Source organism: Dama dama, chromosome 32 (genome assembly GCF_033118175.1).
Source record: "Dama dama isolate Ldn47 chromosome 32, ASM3311817v1, whole genome shotgun sequence".
Classification (NCBI taxonomy): Eukaryota; Metazoa; Chordata; class Mammalia; order Artiodactyla; family Cervidae; genus Dama; species Dama dama.
In genome coordinates, this window is record NC_083712.1 from 41905532 (window position 1) to 41926573 (window position 21042).

At 49.3% G+C, this 21042-nt stretch overlaps 1 long non-coding RNA gene across 2 annotated transcripts; it reads right to left on the bottom strand.

Annotated features, from left to right (window-relative positions):
• Nucleotides 1-5234: 5234 nt before the first annotated feature.
• LOC133050566 (uncharacterized) lies at nt 5235-10383 on the bottom strand. Of its 2 annotated transcripts, none has more exons than XR_009691643.1 (3): nt 10217-10383; nt 6705-6806; nt 5235-5385 (listed from the first exon to the last, which is right to left on the bottom strand). It is a non-coding gene; the product is annotated as an uncharacterized LOC133050566 (long non-coding RNA). The 2 variants fall into 2 exon arrangements; XR_009691642.1 differs by having other exon boundaries at nt 6597-6806.
• Nucleotides 10384-21042: the final 10659 nt, after the last annotated feature.

Genomic DNA, 21042 nt, shown 5'->3' on the forward strand with positions numbered 1-21042 from the left:
GCTCAGAATCAAGTGTCTACCACAGGCCTGCCCTGACCCCACCTTGGCCACCACTAGGGACAGACATTGAGTCTCTGCCAGCCTGCCATCTAGTTCAGTGCCCTGCAAGTCCCATGCCAACCCCCATGGCGGGCCACGTCCACTGCCAGGCTGGACGCCACAACGGGTCTCCTGGCTGCCAGGGCAACGTCTGCATGCCAGGGTGACCGAAGAGGAGGCAAGCCTCCAGGGCCTCCCAAGACTACCCTGTGTCACAGATGACCTTAACGTGGCTGGGCGCCAGGCTGGTGGGGGGCAAACTCTGCCTTTCATTGCAGCCCTCCTCCGGCCTGACACCTCCGCCCTCACCAGCGCATGCCTGGGAAGGACAGGTCGGCCGGCGTGAGTCCCACTGCGCCTGGTCCCCACTCTGTCTCCTCCTGCAGGCATCCTCCAGGCAGCACGCACACTCAGCCTGAGCTTCAGAATACACTCACTCTGAGACTGCGTTTTCTCCTGCCACCTCTCTGCCCTCTTCCCCTGCCTCAAGCTAAGTCAAGCTGTCCTCAGTGCGGTGAGGAGCTCTCTGACCCCAGATGTCCTGACTTCGTGGCTGAAACGTCAGAGGGGGCGGTAAAGAGACATGGACGTTTGTTTTCCAAGACAATAGTCTGATTTATACAGCTCTGTTATTGTTGAAGGATCTGATTCTCCAAAGTCCGGGGCTGACGATTAAGTGGTTCTTCCTCTTCACATTTCTTAAATAACTTTTCTCATTTCCTCTGTGGCTTCCCACCCCCGAACAGAAGAATGTTTGGAGCCGGGCCGTCCAAAAGAACTTTCGCAAGCATGGAAACGCTGTCCATCTGTTCCCTGCAATCTGGTAGCCGCTGGCCAGATGTGGCTCTGGGGCTCCGGTGGTGTGGCTGGTGGGCCTGAGGATCTGACTTTGCAGTGTATTTTGTTTCAATTCGTTTAAAAAGCCCGGCCTGTCCGTATGATATTTGACAGCACAGAACTATAGTTCCCATCCTTAGCAAGGCAAGGGGAAAAAAAGGTTCAATAATCACCATAAAATCTTATACCACCCCCCCAGGCCACTTGAAAATGGTTGCGTCACTCTGCAGCCCTCATTCCAGGGCAAGGCTCTGTGTGGTTAATTACTTCACACCCGGAACTTTCCATCCTCACCCCGAGACACAGCTGCCAGCATCTGGCTCTGTAGCATTCCACACTCCACCAAAGTCACAACTCTGCAAGAGGTGCAGGCCACTTCCAAGAAACAGGTCCTTAATCTAGACCCCCTGACTTTCTCATACAAAAATCTTCCTCATTTTTTTTGTTTGTGTATTTTGTTTTCCTTTTTGAGAGTTTTTTTTTTTTTTTTCTTAGCATCAGGTTAGCCAAAACCTCAGTAACGCTTAGGAGGAAAGTCAGTGGATAACAGGAAGCAGCTCGTGAAAGCCTGATCTCCCAGGGCGTCGGGGTGGGGTGGGGGGCGGGTCACAGGAGAAGGGCAGCCTCCCGAGTTGACGTATTTTCTCTGGAAAATGTCTGTCATCCCGGTCTCTTTCATTCTGCAACCCTGCAGCCACCCGTTGGACCAGAACCTCCCCCAAAGCTGTTGGCAGGGAGAGGGTCTGTGCAGGGTCTTCATCCTCTGCAGACCCCCACCTTCCAAGACACACCTCCCTGCCCTCTGAGTGCCCCCAGGACCTGGGGACCCTGGCCGCTTCCACATCCTACTGAGGATGTTTCCTGAGCAAAAGCAAGGCCAGGTGGCCCGAGACCTGCCCGAGGCTACATCCCCTGGAAGAGGGTACATCAGCCTGGGGAGCACCCCCCCAGGTTGAGGTGCTCTCAGAAGAGGCTCCGGGTTCCGGGAGCCGTGTGGGGGCACGCTGTGTGACTCACAAGGCCCTCGGACCTGCTTCCCTGGAGCCCCGTGGGGAGAGGGGTGCAGCGCCCTCAACCACGCTGCCCCCGATCCTTCTTTCTTCTTTTTGTAATTGAGGTAGAGTGGACTGACAATGTTATATTGGTCTCTGGTGTATAACATAGTGGTTCAATATTTTTGTAGATGATATTTCACTTAAAGTTATTACCACTGACGTACATATACTACCACATGTACAGTAGATGCCAGTGGGAAGCAGTTGTATAACAGGGAACTCAGTTCAGGGCTCTGTGATGATCTAGAGGCGGGGCGTAGGGGGAGAGTGGGCGGTCCCAGAGGGAGGGGATATAGCTATACTCAAGACATACATGTCATTGTATAGCAGAGATCAACACAACATCATAAAGCAATTATCCTCCAATTAAAAATAAATTTTAAAATTAAGTTATTACAAATGAGCTTATTTACAAAATAGAAACAGACTCACAGACTCAGAGAATGAACTTTGGGCTACTGGGAGGAAGGGTAGGGAGAAGGGATAGTTAGGGAACTGGGGATTGACATGTATACACTGCTGTATTTAAAGCTGATAACAAACAAGGACCTACTGTGTCACTCAGGGAACTGTGCCCAATGTCGTGTAACAACCTAAATGGGAAAAGGATTTGAAAAACAACAGATACATGTGTACATACATATAACTGAATCACTTTGCTGTACACTGAAAACTAATTCATATTGTTAAACACCTATCTTCAGTTCAGTTCAGTCGCTCAGTCGTGTCCGACTCTTTGCAACCCCATGGACTGCAGCATGCCAGGCCTCTCTGTCCATCACCAACTCCCAGAGTTTACTCAAACTCATGTCCGTTGAGTCGGTGATGCCAACCAAACATCTCATCCTCTGTCATCCCCTTCTCCTCCCGCTTTCAATCTTTCCCAGCATCAGGGTCTTTTCAAATGAGTCAGTTCTTCACATCAGGTGGCCAAAGTATTGGAGTTTCAGCTTCAACATCGGTCCTTCCAGTAAATACTCAGGACGGATTTCCTTTAGGATGGACTGGTAAACAACTATCCTCCAATATAAAATAAAGAGCTAAAAATAAAAAATAAAGTTATTATGAAATAATGGCTGTATTCCCAGGGCTGTATATCCTTGCAGCTTAGTTCTTTTATACAGAGCAGTGTGTAGCTGTTAATCTCCTATCTCTCTCTCGCCAAGGCTGCTGACCAGAGGCCTGTAGTGGGGGAGGCAAGAGGCTTGACGGCTTGAAGGTCGCAGCCACCGCCCTCGCTGGGTGACCACAGGCAGGCCAGGCTGGCCTGCTCCTCTTTCACCTGCCTGCCCCTCACTCCTCTGCAGGGAAAGCAGAGATGCTGACCCTGAAGCTCCTTCATCCATCCTTCACTGAGCGCCCACTGTGCGCCAGGCATTCTGCCCAGGAGCTGAGAAGATGCTCAGGGCAAACCCTCAGGGCTCTGCTTTCAGAGAGCTTACTGTTCAGCTTGCAAGTGCAAGAAACAGCCCGCTCAGCTGTGCCCGGGTGGGGAGGGGGGCGGGGAGGGGCACGCGCGCGCGCGCGCGCGCACACACACACACACACACACACACACACACACGCTGTCAGCTCTCCCTAAATGTTTGTTGACTCTGCGTAATTAACACATACTCCAGGCTGCTGTGAGGAGCTGCAGAGATGGTGCAGGATAAGCAGTGTAAACGCTAAAGGGATTACACACACATCTGGGGTGATCCGATCGCGGCTGGACGGGAGCGGGGATCAGCCAGGCAGGCAGCTCCCTGTGTCCCTGCGTCTGGTGGGAAGGACGGGCCTCTGTCCCTGGAGGAGCCCTGGGACAGAGGACAGAGGTGGGATTTGCAAGGTTCACTGCAGATGCCTGGGGTGGGGGGGCCAGGGTTTCCCCAGACTCGGGGCAGAGAGGCCCTTTCAGACAAAGAATATCCTCAGGCATGTAGGGGGCAGTTAGTTCAGGTGGTCGAAGTCTCCAGGTGTAGAAAGCAGAATTCTTTGCAATTCATATAAAGTGACTTTTTCCTCTAGGTCTCCTGGTCTGAGACGCAGGGTTCTGGTGCTCATGCCTCTGCTCTTACCTCCACTGAAGGCTGTGCTCCCTTCACTGCCCCGAGGACACAGGCCTCTTGTTTCCTAAAAGCGCTCTGTCCTCTCTGAACTCAGCTTCGGCAACAGCCCAGGAAGCCTGAGGCCATTCCGCAGCGCCTCGCCCCCCGGGGCTCCGCCTTCTCTCCGGCCAAATCCCGCGCAGGCAGGTGGCCGTGGGTCTGTTTGCGAGCTGGAGCCTGCGCCCGTCTTCTCTGCCTCAGGCGGGTACTGGCGACCAGCGTGGGTGGTGGGTGCACGGATGCATCTGGGCCCACAGGGGCCCTCATTCTACAGAGCGGTTCATCGCCAACGACAGGGCCATCATTCTAGAACCAGCAGCCCACGAAAGCGAGCCAGAGCTCCAGGGGTGCCTGAGAGACACAACACAGAGAGACACAACACACACACACTCCACACACGTGCACATCACACACCACACACACAGCACACACACCACACAGCACACACACACCACACACACCACACACAGCACACACAGCACACAAACCACATACATACCAGACACACCACATACACAGCACATACAGCACACACACCACATACACGCCACACACACCATATATACAACACACACACCACATATACACACCATCCAGATCACACATACACACTACACATTTCACACACACAGCACACACACCACACATACACACTACATCACACACATATCACACATACATAGCACACACAGCAAGCACACCCCTCACACATACTTGTACCACACACCACACACACACCATAAAATTAAGCCTCCATGGTACTCTTCCTGAAAGCCGCCTGAGGCACAGCTAGGACTTGGGTTTGCACTCCTGACTCAGAGCCCAGCCTCCCCTGGGCCCTGGCTGCGGGGGGCCTTTCCCTCTCCCGGGAGATGACCTGTGCTGGGAGGTGGGTGGCCCCGGCACCTGGGCTCTGCAGAGGCCTCACGGGCCTCCGGTGAATTCAGCTCGGTCCCTGGGGTGAGCAGGCAGCCGCTCCGGCCACACTGGCCCACGTCCGGCAGCAGCGGCCACGCGCCTCCTAACGGTGAGCCCACCTGCTCCCCCAGGCCCAGGCCAGGCGCTCGCCCGGTGACCTCAGCGAGCCCTCCCCACTCCCCTGCTCCTCTGCCGCCAGCCAGCCTCCCTCCAGAGAACTGAAAGGCAGAGATGTCCCCCTCACCACCACCCCAGCAGAGCCGCAGTCCTTCTGGTCCCTCAGGAAGCTTTCCCGGGACCATGGCACCAAGGCTGGCTGGACTTCAGACTTACCTGCAGGGCTGGGCCCACCCCCGGGGGACAGTCTGACTTCGAGAGTCAGGGCTGGGGGCCAGGCCTCTGTTCGAGAATTTCATCAGAATCAACTGGGTGTTCCCGTCTATGCATACCTGTGTGGGGGCAAGGAGGGCCAGAAGTGTTAACCCCATGATTTCCTGTGACCTTGGCTAGCAACAGGGACCCCAGTGAAGCCAAGATGAAGTCCCATTTCAAATTTTTACAAAGGCAATCTAAGGTATCAGAATCTAACAACACTGTCTGTCGGGCTGAGACTGACTTGACACCTTTACCAGGCCCCAGTGGGGGAACCCCCGCTTCTTTCCAGCGTGATGAGATAGAAACATCCAGGAAATGGAAGGCAGTTTGGTGGGCTGGAAGGCGGATCCAGTTCCAAAGTCCAGCTCCTCATCCACTAGCTACGTGACCCTCAATGTATCACTCCAGTCATGGGCCTCCGTTTCCTCTAATCCAGGCCTAAAGGGTCTACATGAAGCCATCTGAGATCATCCCCACCTCTGAAAGTCCATGGTTCTTTGATATAGTGACTCGGGCCTCTCAAATAGAAGAGACAGACAACTGCTAACTGCCCTATGCTCTTGGTGGTTTAAAATCTCCCATCTTGGTTTAAGGTCAATGAAGGGAAAAATTCAAACTGCGTTTTCCAAGGAACAGAAAAGATTAGAGGACTCCCAGGGCAAGGAGACAAGAAAAGGCTCTCACTTCTAGCGACTTCCACAGCCCACGTCTCAAGTCAGTCTCAGCCCGACAGACAGTGTTGTTAGATTCTGATACCTTAGATTGCCTTTGTAAAAATTTGAAATGGGACTTCATCTTGGCTTCACTGGGGTCCCTGTTGCTTGCCAAGGTCACAGGAAGTCATGGGGTTAACACTTCTGGCCCTCTTCCTCTTGGTTTTGAGTACCAAATCCTCATTAGTTTTTGGGTTTTTTTTTAATTGATTTACAATGTTGTGTTAGTTTCAGGTGTGTAGCACAGTGATTCAGTTTTATATACATGCATATATATATATATTGTTTTTCAGATTCTTTCCCCTTATATATTATTGCAAAATTTTGAGTATAATTCCCTGTGCTATATAGTAGGTCCTTGTTAGTTATCTACTTTATGTGTAGTAGTGTGTATATGTTAATCCCAAACTCCTAATTTATCTGCCCACCTTTACCCTTTGGTAACCAGAAGCTTGTTTTCCATGTCTGTGAGTCTCTGTCTGTTTGACAAGTAAATTCATCTGTATCATTTTGTATCATTTTTTAGATCCTACATATAAGTGATAATTATATGTTATGTGTCTTTGACTTACTTCACTTCGAAGGATCATCGACTAGGTCCATCCATGCTGCTGCCAATGGCATTATTTCATGCTTTTATTACGGCTGAGTTATACCCTCATTGGTTTTAGGAGCCTCACCGGTCAGAGCTGAGAACTGCTGAAATGGAGACACCTTTTCTGTGGTCGGTTTGCAGGGCCTGGGTCCACCAGATGCCGGTCACCATCTGAGGCCTGCAGAGGCTGATAAGGAGGTGAGTGATGGTTTTCTGGGGAAGTTACAGATCGATGGGGTTTCCAGGCTGAGAAGTCTGCCCTGTCAATCCATGGCTCAACCTCAGAGCTGTAATTGGGAGCAGACGGCCTTGTGCACCCATGGGCTGAGGAACAGAACATGCCCACGGCTCTTGTCCATCATCAGTTTGCTCTCGGACTGGGAAAAGGAGCTTGACAGGGAGGCTCAGAAAGAAGCTGAGGGCTGAGTCAATTCCCAGAGGCACCTCAGCCCTGCTAGGAGAGGATGCAAGCTCTCCAGAGGAGAGAAGAATGGTCTCAGGAGCACTAGGGGTGAAGACCCGGTTCCTACAACCAGCTGAGGTCTTTGGGGCGGAAGTCACCACACTGCCAGCAGCCACCAGGTACAGAACATCGTCTCATGCACATGTCTTCTAGGGTCAATACGGCCCATTGGCAGCTGCAGCTGTTCCGTCGGCACGGCCACCCTGGGGCGGGAGGGCCCCGGGAGAGCAGCCCCCGGCAGCTGAGCTCATCTCCTAGCTTCAGTGAGTTCTTCCTCCCTGGGATCCCCCCCACCGCTCACACAGCAGGCAAGAATGTCCTCTGCAGGACACGTGAGACGCCAGGCTCTCCCCATCATTTGGAAGCAGTCATCCTTGAGCCATGAGACATCGTGGGAGGGGATGTGGCCTCACTGGCCCATTGTTAGAGAGTCGATCGCACCTCCAGGAATGACTGCCCTTCTTGGGCCCTGTGGACGGCTGGATTCTGGCCCCAGGGGAAAGGAACTTGGCTTGGGAAAAGGCAGAGTTAGGGAGCCTACGCTGAACGCTGCTAAGTCTTCCCACTGGGGTCTCTCTTCCATGCTGCCCCCCAAGCTGGGGACACTCTACAGCACTTTTTCTCTCTTTATAAGTTTGTCCCCTCTCAGAAGCCTCCCAATGGTTTCCTAACAGAATGGATTCCAAACTGCAGGCCTGAATTAAAGTCACTCGAACCTGGTCCCACATGACCGTCCCAGCGTGTCCACCACCACTCAGCACAGACGTGGTCTCGGCTGGCACCCCACCTCACCCTGCAGTGCAAGCCGAGGCTCGGGTGAACCCCACCCTCTGGCTCTCACCCCAGTCATTCCACATGTGAATTCTGCTCCCCTGGCCCCCACACCTGTCCACGCTACCCCATTCTCTTAGCCAAGTATGAAGACCCAACTCTTCCGAGAAGTGGTCCCCAACCACCCTGGCTGACACTGACCTGCCTCTACCCTGAAACGCTCTAGTTCTCATGGGAAGAACTTCAGGTCCCAATGTAGGCCACGCTTGAAAGTGAGTGTTAGTCGCTCAGCCCTGTCCGACTCTTTGTGACCCCATGGACTGCAGCCTGCCAAGCTCCTCTGTCCATAGAATTCTCCAGGCAAGAATACTGGAATGTGTTGTCATTCTCTTCCCCAGGGGATCTTCCCAAAGCAGGGATAGAACCCGGGTCTCCCACATTGCAAGCGGATTCGTTACCGTCTGAGCCACCAGGAAGCCCAGTAGCCCATGCTTAGTAGTTGTGTAATTCCCACTAGACTGTCAGCTTTGTTCTTCTCATCTTTTGGTGACAAAGCACAGAATGCAGGATCTTAGTTCCCTGACAAGGGATGGAACCCACACCCCCTGCATGGGGAGGGTGGAGTCTTAACCACTGGACCACCAGGGGAGTCCCTGAACTGTCAGCTATGAAGGGGAGAAAGCCTTCGAATTTTTTAAAATATTATTCTTGTGAATGAAGGAAGTCCAGACTCAAGGGCAAGGATCCTAGGCCCCTGCCGTTCTCTGAGCAGCTTTCCAATCTGGAATTTCTGCACTAGGGTGGGATGTGGGTGGGGCTGGCCTGATGAGAGGGGTCCTACTCAAAACCCCTCGTTCTGGCCTTGCACACATCACCTTCAGTCAATCTCGCCCCAGTTCTTTGCCACAGAATTGCCCAGCTTGCTTCTAGGTGGAGAGCTAACCTGCATCACGGCACAGCTCGAGAGAGCACCGTTCATTTAGACTGCAGTGTGGCTTAGAGTCCTAGATTTGCTCAGTGCCGAACCTGCACAACCAGACAGAGCAACACTGTGCAACTTCCTGTGGCAATGTGGCCATAAGTCTATGTTTTTAGAGCTGTCCAACTATGGCCACTGGGAAGAAATAGGACACCAGAGATGAGCTGAGCTTGGAGTTTGGCTGAGCATTCAGCCTATGGCCTGAGAAACAGCCAGCTTCTCTCCCTGGCATGCCTTAGCTCGTGGGCCAGGAATCACGCTGAACCACCGCCTGGCATCTAGTCTTGCCCTTCCTCCTTCCTCATGATGGAGAAACTGTGCGCCAGGCTTGGGTCCCAGCGAGGGCCCAGAGGCTGTCGAGGTGCTGCCCGGGATTCTGACGATTGACACAATATGCTTGAAATTTTGCCCCCTTCACCGATCTTAGGAACTCCTGAATTCCAAGTGAGTTCCCAACATCCCGACTCCTCTTCATTTTTTCCACCCCAGAGAGCCCCCTGACCTCGTGGGCTCCCCACACCCTCGTAGGGACCAAGCCTTTAGTCTCTCCATTAAGACTTTCCAGACGGTGTGTAAGCAGGGGCCGCTCGACAGCAGGCAGGAAATTATCAGTAGAAGTGGAAGTGACAGGGTGTTTAGCAAACATTAAACCAAGGAAGCTTAAAAGGTCTTTGAGCATCGTTAAATAAACATTTAGGATGACTGAGAGGGCAGCGTATAAAATGGGAAGGAAAGTATAAACACTTTCTGTGGGTGGGGAGACCTCTCTCTTCAATCGTCTCCTAGCCGTAGGGCTGCGAGGATGCTAGGAAGGATCTAAATGAAATTAGCGAATCCTAAAATAAAATTCCCCTTTGCAGGCAGAGCACTGATCAGCAGACATTCCGAGCAAAGGTATGAGGTCTCTTTGTCTCAGCAGTCAGATTTGGCTCAGGTATTTCTACCCTGAGATGGTAGGCAGGCCCAGGTCTAGGCGATCCTGGGAGCCCATTTGACTCGGGAAACCTCACCCTCCATGATACTCCAGTTGGAGAAGCAAGGGGAAAACCAGTATCGGGACTGGATGAGCCCTGCTGAGTGCCGAATATTGTTAGTTAAGCTTCAAAACCACCCCCATGACACATGAACACATGTAGCAGGGGACGCTGAGGGGAGTAAGGTCGCCCAGTGAGAGGTGAAGCCAGAGCTGGGACCTCAATCCATATTCCTGCTCCATCCCCCAAATTGCCAGAAAGTATCACAAGAAGCTCCCACCAACCTCTTCCCAGGGGGGTCAGGGGGGAAACAAAGCCTGGGAGAGAAAGAGGGCATGGGGGGGGCCAAGCTCAAAAAGATCAGAGCAACCCCCAGAGTGACCAGGGCTCCGAGGGCAGAGATCACAGACCTGGAAGCGTCAGGAAACAGTCTCTGCAGGGCCCTCCTCGCTTTCCAGGCGTTCTCAGTGCCTGGTTTGCAGAAGGCTGATTTCGCACATGGCTCCAATCAACCCAGGCAAAGGGCAGCGAGAGCAAGCCTGAGTCAGAGGAAGGCCAGCCAGCCTCGCAGATGTCAGGGTGGGTCCTGGCAATGTCACCACGAGCAGAGCTGGAACGTCTGCCCTCACTTTCTGCCACAGGGGCTCAAGGCGGCTAAATAATCCTGGGGCTTCACGTACTCCTGGTCTCCTGAAGACACTGAGGACGTGGGCACAAGATCAGGGAGTGTGTCTGCGGAGGACCAGCCCTCCAAACACACACACACACACACACACACACACACACACACCGCCCTCTCCCCTACCAACCAGGAAGGCTGAAACACCAGGCCCTCCATCTCCCCACTAAGGGCCTTTGGCTGTTCCTCCTAGATTTAGTAACTGGAGGACGTAAGAACCTAACACAGCAAAACAAAGCAGAGCGAGGCAATAAATAATAATTCAATAAGTGCAACAGAAACCATCACGGAGCCAGTTGCATCCAGCAGCGACTCCCCCCACCGCCCCCAGAGCCTCGGTGAGGGGCGTGTATGGTCCGCGTGTTTACAGACTCTTTCCCCATCCCCAGTGGCTTCTCTGCCTGCCTCCCCACAGCTGCCCGAGGCTCCCCATGAAGCAGGGAGGAGCAAGGAGCTGCCAGCACCCAGGGGCCCTCCCGCCGTCTGACTCCTGGAGCCAGCCAACCTCTTGTGGTCTATCCCACAGCCCAGGTTCCCTCTGCATCCACAGCTCTGGGTCCCTTCATGGGGACTTTCCCCACTTCTTCCTTCTGTGTCTCCCCAGTCTCCTACCCTCCCCCAAGGCCCAGCTCCTTCTTCCCTTCAGGAAGATTCCCACCCTGCTGCCAGCTCCAGGGACACCCCCTCCTCCCCCAAGCTCAAGCCTGGAGCTTGGCTGTCTCCCTTCCCTCTGAGAAAATGAATTCTGACTCCTCACTTAGACCCTGGCTCCCTGGGCTCAGAGCGAGCCCACCTGGCACAAGAGGGCGGCTTAGTTGGCCGGGAAGGGAACCTCTATCTTTTCTGTTCTGTGATAAAGTCCGGCCAGCAGCTTGGCTCTTGCCGGATGGGCCCTTCCAAGACCTAAGTAGCCACACTCCAGGGACCCCGGACCATTGATGAAACCTTGGCACCTGTCCGGATCAGCCAAGCTTCCACCTGGACCTCCGAAATCAAGCTCTGACCTAATGACTCTTGAGTCGAACTAAATCCCAATGACACCGAGAGTCAAGAAATAATTTTAAAAAATACCTTTCCCTGTGACACGTTGAATCAGTTATGAACTTCCACACACAGGGTTCCATCTTCTCCAAATTAGAGTCATTTTATAGTGAAGCACCAGGTCTCAAAGAGCCACTTGTATGATTACAGCGGCTGGCAGGATTGGTCTGAAGACTCAAACATGGGCGTTTGCTTACATGGCCTGGGATTTTTAACTCTGCTTTATTTTAAGGCAATGATGCATTTTATGTGTGAGGCGGTCTCCACAAGGTCATGTTTCAAGATGCTGTAGAAGAGCCTGGGTTGGGAACTGAGTTCCCCAAAAGCATCCAAGAGGGCATGGAGAAAGGGAGGCCAGCTGCGTGCCGGCGAGAGGCTCCCCAGTTGTGCACAGAGAAAGGTTCAGGTTCTGAGTCAAGACGTGGGCTTCCCTTCCAGCTCTGCCACCGAGACCTGTGTGACCTTGGCAAGTCACTGAGTCTCATGGAGTGTTTATTCTTATTCCTGTGAAAACCACTTGCATAAGTTTCCTGGGTGCCAAAACACCACCAACGGGGATCTCAAAATGCCAGGAATGCATTCTCTCGTAGTTCTGGGAGCTAGAAGTCCAAGATCAAGGTGTCAGCAGGGCTGAGCTCCCTCTGACAGCTCTGGGGAAGAACTGTCCTCGCTTCTCTTGCTTGGCAACTTCCGGTCGTTGCCAGCTTTCCTTGGCTTGTGGCCACATCATCCAATCTCTGCCTCCATCTGGGATTTGGGGGTCAATTTTATTTTCGTGTTTGATCAGGGACAATTGATTTAGTTGTTTGGCAGGTTAGTGATTCAAAAGAATGGACTAGAGAGAGGTCACGGGGGAAGAGAAAGAAGACTGAGTCTTGGTCACCACCCCCTGCTTTTCCTACAGCCCACCCCCCCACCCCCCAGTGGGAGTGGAACATGAGCGTTTCCAGTACTGAAACCTACCCTTTCAGGGAGAGGAGCCGAGATGTTCCTTGAGGAGAATTGACTACAACAAAGTCAAGAATGCAGTTCCTCTGGGTCATCTGATTGAATATGGACATAGTTTTGTTATACAGAATCCAAAAGGACCTATGAATGATACCATCTCCTGAATTAATGTCAACATTGGATGTAAGTCTGCTTTTCAAGGTCTCTGGGCTTCCCTGATAGCTCAGTTGGTAAAGAATCCACCTGCAATGCAGGAGACCCTGGTTCAATTCCTGGGTTGGGAAGATTTGCTGGAGAAGGGATAGGCTACCTGCTTCAGTATTCTTGGGCTTTCCTGATAGCTCAGTTGGTAAAGAATCCACCTGCAATGAGGGAGACCTGTGTTCAATCCCTGGGTTGGGAAGATCCCCTGGAGAAAGGAACGGTTACCCACTCCAGTATTCTGGACTGGAGAATTCCGTGGACTGTATTGTCTGTGGGGTCACAAAGAGTCTGACATGACTGAGCGACTTTCACCTTCACTTTCAACAAATATTGGCAGATCATTACAACTGCATAGGCCCATTCGCCAGGCAAAACCTATTGTTAGAATAATCATCTCCAGGCACTAAGTGTCAAGAATAAAGACTAGCACACAACTGGAAATGTGGGAGCCAAAGATCCACAGAGCACGCAAACATGCGTCTGAAAATGTGATGGCCCCTCACTGACTTGTGTATCTTCGAAGAGCTCTTCAGGAAACCCGACCACTGGTTGAGGTCCTCCTGGATTTGTGTCAGGGCATGACTAGTTTCCCAGCAGCTGCAGAAATAAGTGGTGAACATGACTGGGTCCTGATTCTGCAAATGCCCATCCACGTTTTCTAGGAGATTATTAATAACAGCCTAATGGCTCTTAGCCCTGAACAAGAAGATTGGCTAAAGGGAAAAATGATCCTGAAGTCCTGACTCAGGACCCTCAGGCTTCCTTGCCTCTTTTGGAGATGACTTAGATGTTCCAAGTTGAACACCTCTTAGTTTCTATGAGAACTAACGGAGAGAATGTGTGTGTGTGAAGGCACCTTGCCAAGTGGAGACAAATATCATGGATTTTTGAATGGGCAACAAGAATCTGAGACAAAGCTTGACAGAGACCTTGCTTGGGGGAGACATATGGAGGGAGACGGTCATGTGACTGCTCTCCACCCTGAACCCCAAGCTCCCACTCACATCGGGCTGGGTCTTACGGCTCAAAGCCCAGATGTCAGCATCCACACAGGGCAAAGCAACTTGTTTTCTTTCTCACAGGCAGATGGAAAGGTCCTTGTCTCTCAAGGTGTCAGCATTTAAAAGAACAATAGGGCTTTGGGGAGAGCGCTTTCCCAGACTTTGAGACTATGGTGGGTTCTGCGGTGTCAACTTCGGGAACCCAGAAGTAAAGCAGAAGCCAGATTCTTTCGACACACAGCAAGTCAGGGCAGCAAGCCAGGTGCTGCCTGTCTCAGCTCTCGCAACATCATTGCCTGTGGCTCATCCCATTTCCTCAGGAAAGCTGCCACACACAGGGCAACTCCACATCCTGACGGATCCCCTTTCTGGCACCTACAGCTCGTGGGCCGGGTGGGTTTTTGCTCCATGACACAAGACACTGATGTCCTCTGCAGAGCCCCCCTCGCCAGATTTACAGGTGCAGATGGTGAGAGACCAGCGAGGGTTCTAGCTCATCCTCACAGGTTCTCAGTCATCTGTGTAGGTCCCTGCTTGCCCTCGCTTCCCCCACGGACGGAGCATCTTTACAGACTGACCACACAATCGGTCATGATCCAGCACCACTTTCACAAACCAGAGCCTCTCATAGAGTACCCACAATAGCCCATGGCCAATTCCCATAACAGTCACCTGTCATGTAGAGCCCTGCGTGGTTCTGTCTCTCTGGCTGAACCTTGTCTCATACAAAATTTGGTACTGGAAAGTTCCAGGGGAACAAATCTCAGGGATGGGTTCTCTGAACTGGCTTTCTGGTCTAGATTTAAAGGCATTAGTGGTCTCGTCCCCAGTGGTAAAAGGCATACTGGTAGGCCATTGTGAAAAATAAGTGAAAGCGTTAGCAGCTCAGTCATGTCCCACTCTTTGTGACCCCATGGACCGTAGCCCACTAAGCTCCTCTGTCTTTGGGATTCTCCAGCCAAGAATGGAGTGGGTTGCCATGCCTTCCTCCAGGGGATATTCCTGACCCAGTGATCGAACCCAGGTCTCCCATGTTGGAGACAGATTCTTTACTGTCTGAGCCACCCAGGGAAGCCCCACATTGTACTCAGTGTCAAAATAGTGCCTAAGTGAGTGAGTCTTTTAGTAAACAAGGTTTTTGCTGCCACGAAAAATTTTAGTGAAAGTAAGAAATATAGTGCAACTGGTTGTTTCAAAGTGCAATGGAGAAATAGGGGAAGGAGTGAATGATGAGATCAGGGCTTGAAATTTCCAGCTCAAGGTTCATACGAGCGACTCCATTATAACCCTAAAATAATATATCTCCTATAGCCACCAAATTGAGGTTTCTAAGAACAAAAACTAAACCAACGTCTAGATCTGCAGGCAGTTGAGTTGTAACATGGATGGAACTGTCACACTCAGGGGGTTTCTCATGTTAGTTAGAGCCTCGACTTCGAAGGAGTGAGACTGAAAGTTGGGACAGAGACACTTGAGTAGATTCTAGCCCATCAGTTCTGCCACATCTCCTTTCCAGAACTTTCACCCAAGAGTGAGGAGGGTAGTCTCCCCTTGGCCAAAGAAACGATGCTGATTTCACCTGCCTGGCAAAGGGTTATGCCTCCCCAGCTCTACCTCACCCTTCTCAGCACATCCAGATTTATGGCCAGACTCAAAACCCCAGGCTCCAAGAGGATGAAGTCCAGGCAGGGATTCGTGATGAAGTATGATGTACAATGAAAGAACTGCATGATTTTGCCAATTTATGTTGATAAGAACCAAGGAAACACGTGTGGAATCGTTCCAAATGGTGTGGGATCAGATTGGAAGGAAAAATAAGGTTGGATCAAGCCAAACTGATTGATATGGACCACTAAAGCAGAGATTTCAGATCCAGTGTGTTTGCTCTAGGGGCTGGGAATGCTCTAACAGTTTGCCCAGTTGGTGGACAGAAATCTGGACCAAAAGGTGGCCCACGCTATGTGTGGCTGAAAGGCCAAGATTTCCCTGGCATGTTGCAGAGAGATGTTACTGGCATGGTGACCATAATGAGCAGCAGATGTCTTGGGTATCTGTAGGACCGATAGGATGGGCCAACCCCTGATGCCTTGATCCATACAAGCTGAGAAGGTCAAGGTCTGAGAAACACAGTGGACTCACAGACTCTGAATTCACTCCCTGTTAAAAACCAGTTCACTGTCCCAGAGACGCTTGAAGGAAGGGGAGGCCAGGTCTTTTTGAGGAAGGACCTGCTACACCAAAATAGCCCTGTGAATCTTCCTCCTCATTCCCTCCAAAGGCAGCTACACATTTGCCAGGGAGATTGAACTTTGTGGAAGGAGAATAATCAAGTTGGGGGAGATGACTAGACAGTGATTCTGAACTGACCGTAACTTCTAGACACCCAAAACCCCACAACGGTAGACTAGTCAGTGTAGAGGCTTGTGATGATCAGAAAGTGCAAAGGAATTTTGGCTCAGGTCCATCTCATGGGGTGGGGGATGGGGTCCTCAGACCTCAAGCCCACTCTGTAGCTATCCCCAGGCCTGGAATGCATAACTGGAATATATACACTTAGCAACTGGCTGGATCCCATGGAGTGAGGGCTGTAGGGAAAGCTGAATGGAAGTCACCATACCTGCCTCTATCTACTAACCCAAAGGTGACATCAATATCAGAAAACAAAGAGATTAAAACCACAACTGAGAACTTGAAAGATTTAAGGGTGGAGATTTCCTGCTGCACCCACTTTCAACCTGTGCAGAAGGAAAACGGATTTGGAAAATGACAAAGGATTATCGTAAACTTGATTAGATGGTGACTCCAATTACAGCCACTGTTCCTGGTGTTTTTTATTTGACAGGGGAAATCAGTGTATCCTGTAGAATCTTTTTGTGGTTATTGACTTGATTAATGCTTTTTTCTACATACCTATATTAGTTTCTAGGGCTGCCGTGACAGAGGACCATGACTGAGTGGCTTAAAACTGTCTCTGAAGCCTCTAAGGGAGGATCCTTCCAGCTTCTTCCAGCTCTGGTAGCCCCAGGCGCTCCTTGGCTTGTGGTAGCATCACTCCAATCTCTGCCTCCATCGTCTCGTTGGCATCTTCCCTCTGCGTCGGTACCTCCTCAAGATGCTCTCTTCTGTGTGTGTCTGAATCCAAACTGCCCTTTTCTTATAAGGAAACCAGTTATGGTGGATTAGGGCCCAGAGCCCATCCTGATGACCTCATCTCAACTTGAAGACATCTGAAAGTGCTCTATTTTCACAGGGACTGGAAGTTAGGAACTATATATATATATATATATATATATATATATATATATATATATATAGAGAGAGAGAGAGAGAGAGAGAGAGAGAGAGAGAGAGAGATATTTGTGGGCTTCCCAGATGATGCAGTTGGTAAACAATCTGCCTCCCAGAATCCCTGGGTCGGGAAGATCCCCTAGAGAAGGAAATGTCAGCTTACTCCAATATTCTTGCCTGGGAAATTTCATGGACAGGGGAGCCTGGTGAGCTACAGTCCATGGGGCCACAAGGAGTCCAAAATGACTGAGTATGCACACACACACACACACACACACACAGAGAGCCCACAAATATCACTATATACATATATAGTTCCTAACTTGATGTCCCTGTGAAAATTGAGTATTTCCAGATATGTATATATAGAGAGACAGAGAGATAGCACAATTCAACCAATTACAGGCTACCTTTGCCTGTAATTATATTAATGTAACAGGATTATAATTATAAGAGAATAAATTGATGGAGACCTGCAGACAGTACTGTTAATGGCCCAAACTCTTCAGAAATGAAGGTCTGTTTCATCTCACTAGGTAGGGAACCACAACCACCTAAGGTGCTTGCCAAGAACAAAAGGAATAAATATGCACTGAGAAATGCAAGAAGATACATAGAAATAATAGTTACGACCATGCACATAATTGTGGAATGAGAATTGGAATAGTTACAAATATTTGTTCTTATTTTGATAAGAGTATATTTGTATATATAGTAACCAATCCTTTTCTTCCCAGAAGTTCTGGGTTAGCTCTGGACTCAAAACACGTTTTGTGTGAGATCATAGAAGCGAAGCTGGGGGCTTACTCCTCTCATGCCCACAAACACACGCTGTCATCACCTGCTGACTCGCTGGGGTGATGGCGAAGCAGCTCCATCACCGGCCAGATCACGCTTCTAGCCGTCAGCTCATGGACCAGATGTGCCTCGCTCTGCGAGCTCAGGCCAGCTTCTCCTGCCCATCAGCACCCATCATCAGAGATGGAAGCTTAGAGGTGACAGGGGATCAACACCGATTCCAGCCCATTCTCATGGCTTCCAGATCATCTGGGTCAGTATCTCCTTTCTTCTCCCATTTTATGTACATTTTTTTTTCCTTTTCAGTTGCCTGCCTGCTGACTTCAGACTCCAGTGCCAGACAAAGAGGCCACAACCTCTTAGCCTTTGTGAAATAAAAGTCATATTTCTACGGCAAGACAAGAGAAATTTATACAAAATTCTTCTCCGCCCTTCGGTCTCCTCTGCCCACCACAGTGCACCGTGTATCTGCATCAGGGACCACTAAACCTCCCCCACTGGCAGGAATACCTGCTCAGCCATAAAGGGCAGCATTGACCTAACATCCTTAAGACAATTCCTTTTTGAACTCATAAAGGGTCACATGACCTACCGGGATGATACTTAGATCCAGGTTATGTGAACTGTCAGTAATACATCATTGATGTCCAGCCCTCTATCTCAAAAAAGTTCTATAAACTGTGTCTAGACTTGTAAAGGGGGGAGCAGTTCTCAGAACTTTCTGAGATGTTCTTTCTGTGTTACAATCCTCAAATTGGCTCAAATAAGATTTTCCATTTCTTTCTTAGATGGCTGATTAATTTTTTGTCGACACCTTTTCACCAACTGCCAGAATTGTGGGAGGTCAGATCCCCACAATAAATTTCTCATTATATATCCTAGTGGGTTCTAAGTATTTCACTGTAAGAATGTTTGCCAGAAGCAGTTTCTCCACACAATTAATTGCTCATAAGACAATTCTGATCATAGAAAATAAAATAAAGGACATAACAAACCAGGAAAACTTAGTAACAAAATTATTAAAAGATTTTATTGTGAAATGAAAATACCAAAAAAAAAAAATTGAATACATTAAAATGTCTATGGGTTCATGGCAACACTGCCCAAATAACTGGTTTTAATTTCTGGATTTTGGTCTCAGCACTTGTCTTCCATGTCTTTCCTTCATTCATAGTCTTACACAATTTTTTGCTTGATGATTTGCCTCCTAGCTTGGCATTGCATGTTTCCTTTTGCCCTAAAATTTATTTCTTCATTAAGGCAGGTATCAGTTTCCAAGTCCTAGGATGTACATTTGTGAGTGAGCCCTGAATCTCCTCATGAAGTCTTCTACGCCAATGTGTGTTCTTGGCAGGTTGTAACATGTCTGCTGATAGACGTTCCAAAGTTCTATGGGAAATGTGGTTTCAACTCTGTGCTTGGGAGACCCTCATCCTCTTCCTCCTCCAATGTCATGTGTTTCAAAACATGAAACCAACTCTTGGGGCAAATCGAGGTCACCCATCAGCTCAATAGAGCCACCAATAGCATCACTGAAGAAGTGTTAACACTACGATGTATTTAAGTTTCATGTTAAATTCAGCATCTGTTTGATAGAGCAACGTTGGTCCGATGTCAATGACTTTGCAGAACTGGGTGTTTTTGTTTTTTTGGGTTTTTTTTTGCCAAATAAAACAAACAGCTGCTGTAACTGAATAGGATCCTATAACCAAGGAGGAGTCATCCCAGAACAACCTCCACCCATGTCCTCCACCTGCCTTTTGTCTATAGAAAACCTTTAGTCAAAGAATAAATTTAATCAGAGAAGTGAGAAGATGCAGAACGAAAGGAAAACAGTCAAGCAACACAAAATAATGATACTTTAGCCATTAAATAAAGTCAAAGACATTTAGTTCTTCCTCAAGGACTGTAGTTGATATTCTGAGCCGTGTCCTTTGAGCTGTTTTGCCGATACTGAAACCCCCGTCAGGTGGAAGAAGTTAATTCTATGCTGCCCACCAGCATGTAGACCCCAGACCAGTTGGAACCAGAGGCTGATGATGTTGATTCCCAGTTGCCTCATCACCAACCAACCAGAAGAAGGTCTGTGAGATGACCATGCCCTGCTCCTTGAACACTGTGAGACTCCTCACTGCCCCTCTAGGGCAGAACACACCATCTTGAGGGCATTAGCCCGCTGTGGCCCCTTTTGCCTGGCAAAGCAATAAAGCTTTCTTTCTAAATGCGTCACCCAAAGCTCTGTCTCCCAGATTAAAGCTGTCACCACTGTACAGAGGCCAAATTTCAGCAATACTTGTTATCCTTGTATTCAGATATATCTTAAGGAAACCAATGGTACTTCCTTTCTCAAAGTGAGTCATTAAAGACTCAGGATCTAATGTCAGAAGTAAGTTCTTTACAATATAAAACTGTATTATAAAATCTGCTGCAAATTTTTCCAGATTTCCCTAGAAGTAAAATGAATAGATGAGGTACACTGCTATCTCTCACCAATATATGGAACATACACAACTGGTAGAATGTATCTGGGTCACATTGAAATATTCCATCACCCGTCCAGTCCTTATATTTTACCAAATCATCTGAAGCCAGATTCTATGAAAATATCAATTTCATCTATGTCATGTTCTCTGTTATCAAATAGAAAAAAAAATCATTATTTTTAAGAAAATTACATTTATCAGAAATCAGGTTAATCATAACTTTTGGGAGGAAAGAGAGAGACTTAATATTTCTTTTGCCTTCAACTGATAGTTCTGCCAATATTGATAAATTTGATGAAGACAGCAGGAGAAAACAAGTTGATGTTTCCAAGTCAGCCAATGAATTTATCATTAATGCTCTCAAAGGCTCTTGTGAATTATAAGCCATGTCTTATAAAGATTTGTGGTCCTGAGGGGTTGAGGGATGACTGGGTTCATGGAAGGATTTGCAAACTAATATTTTCTAGTATGGTATGCAATTTGACTTTGCATGCTCTAATTTTACACTTCCAGTAAGTTTTCTTATCTTTGTCTTATCAAGTCTACATACAAGGTTATTATCATCCACTATTTTAAGTTGGCCAAGTCTACAGCTCTATAGAGACCATTATGAGGCCTGAGATGTATATTACATAAAAAGAGGGGACATATAGCTGCTATGGAGAACAGTATGGAGGTTCCCTAAAAACTAAAAACAGAGCTACCAGATGATCCTGGAATCACACTCCTGGCCATATATCCAGAGAAAACCATAATTTGAAAAGACTTGTGCGCCCCAGTGTTCATTGCAGCAC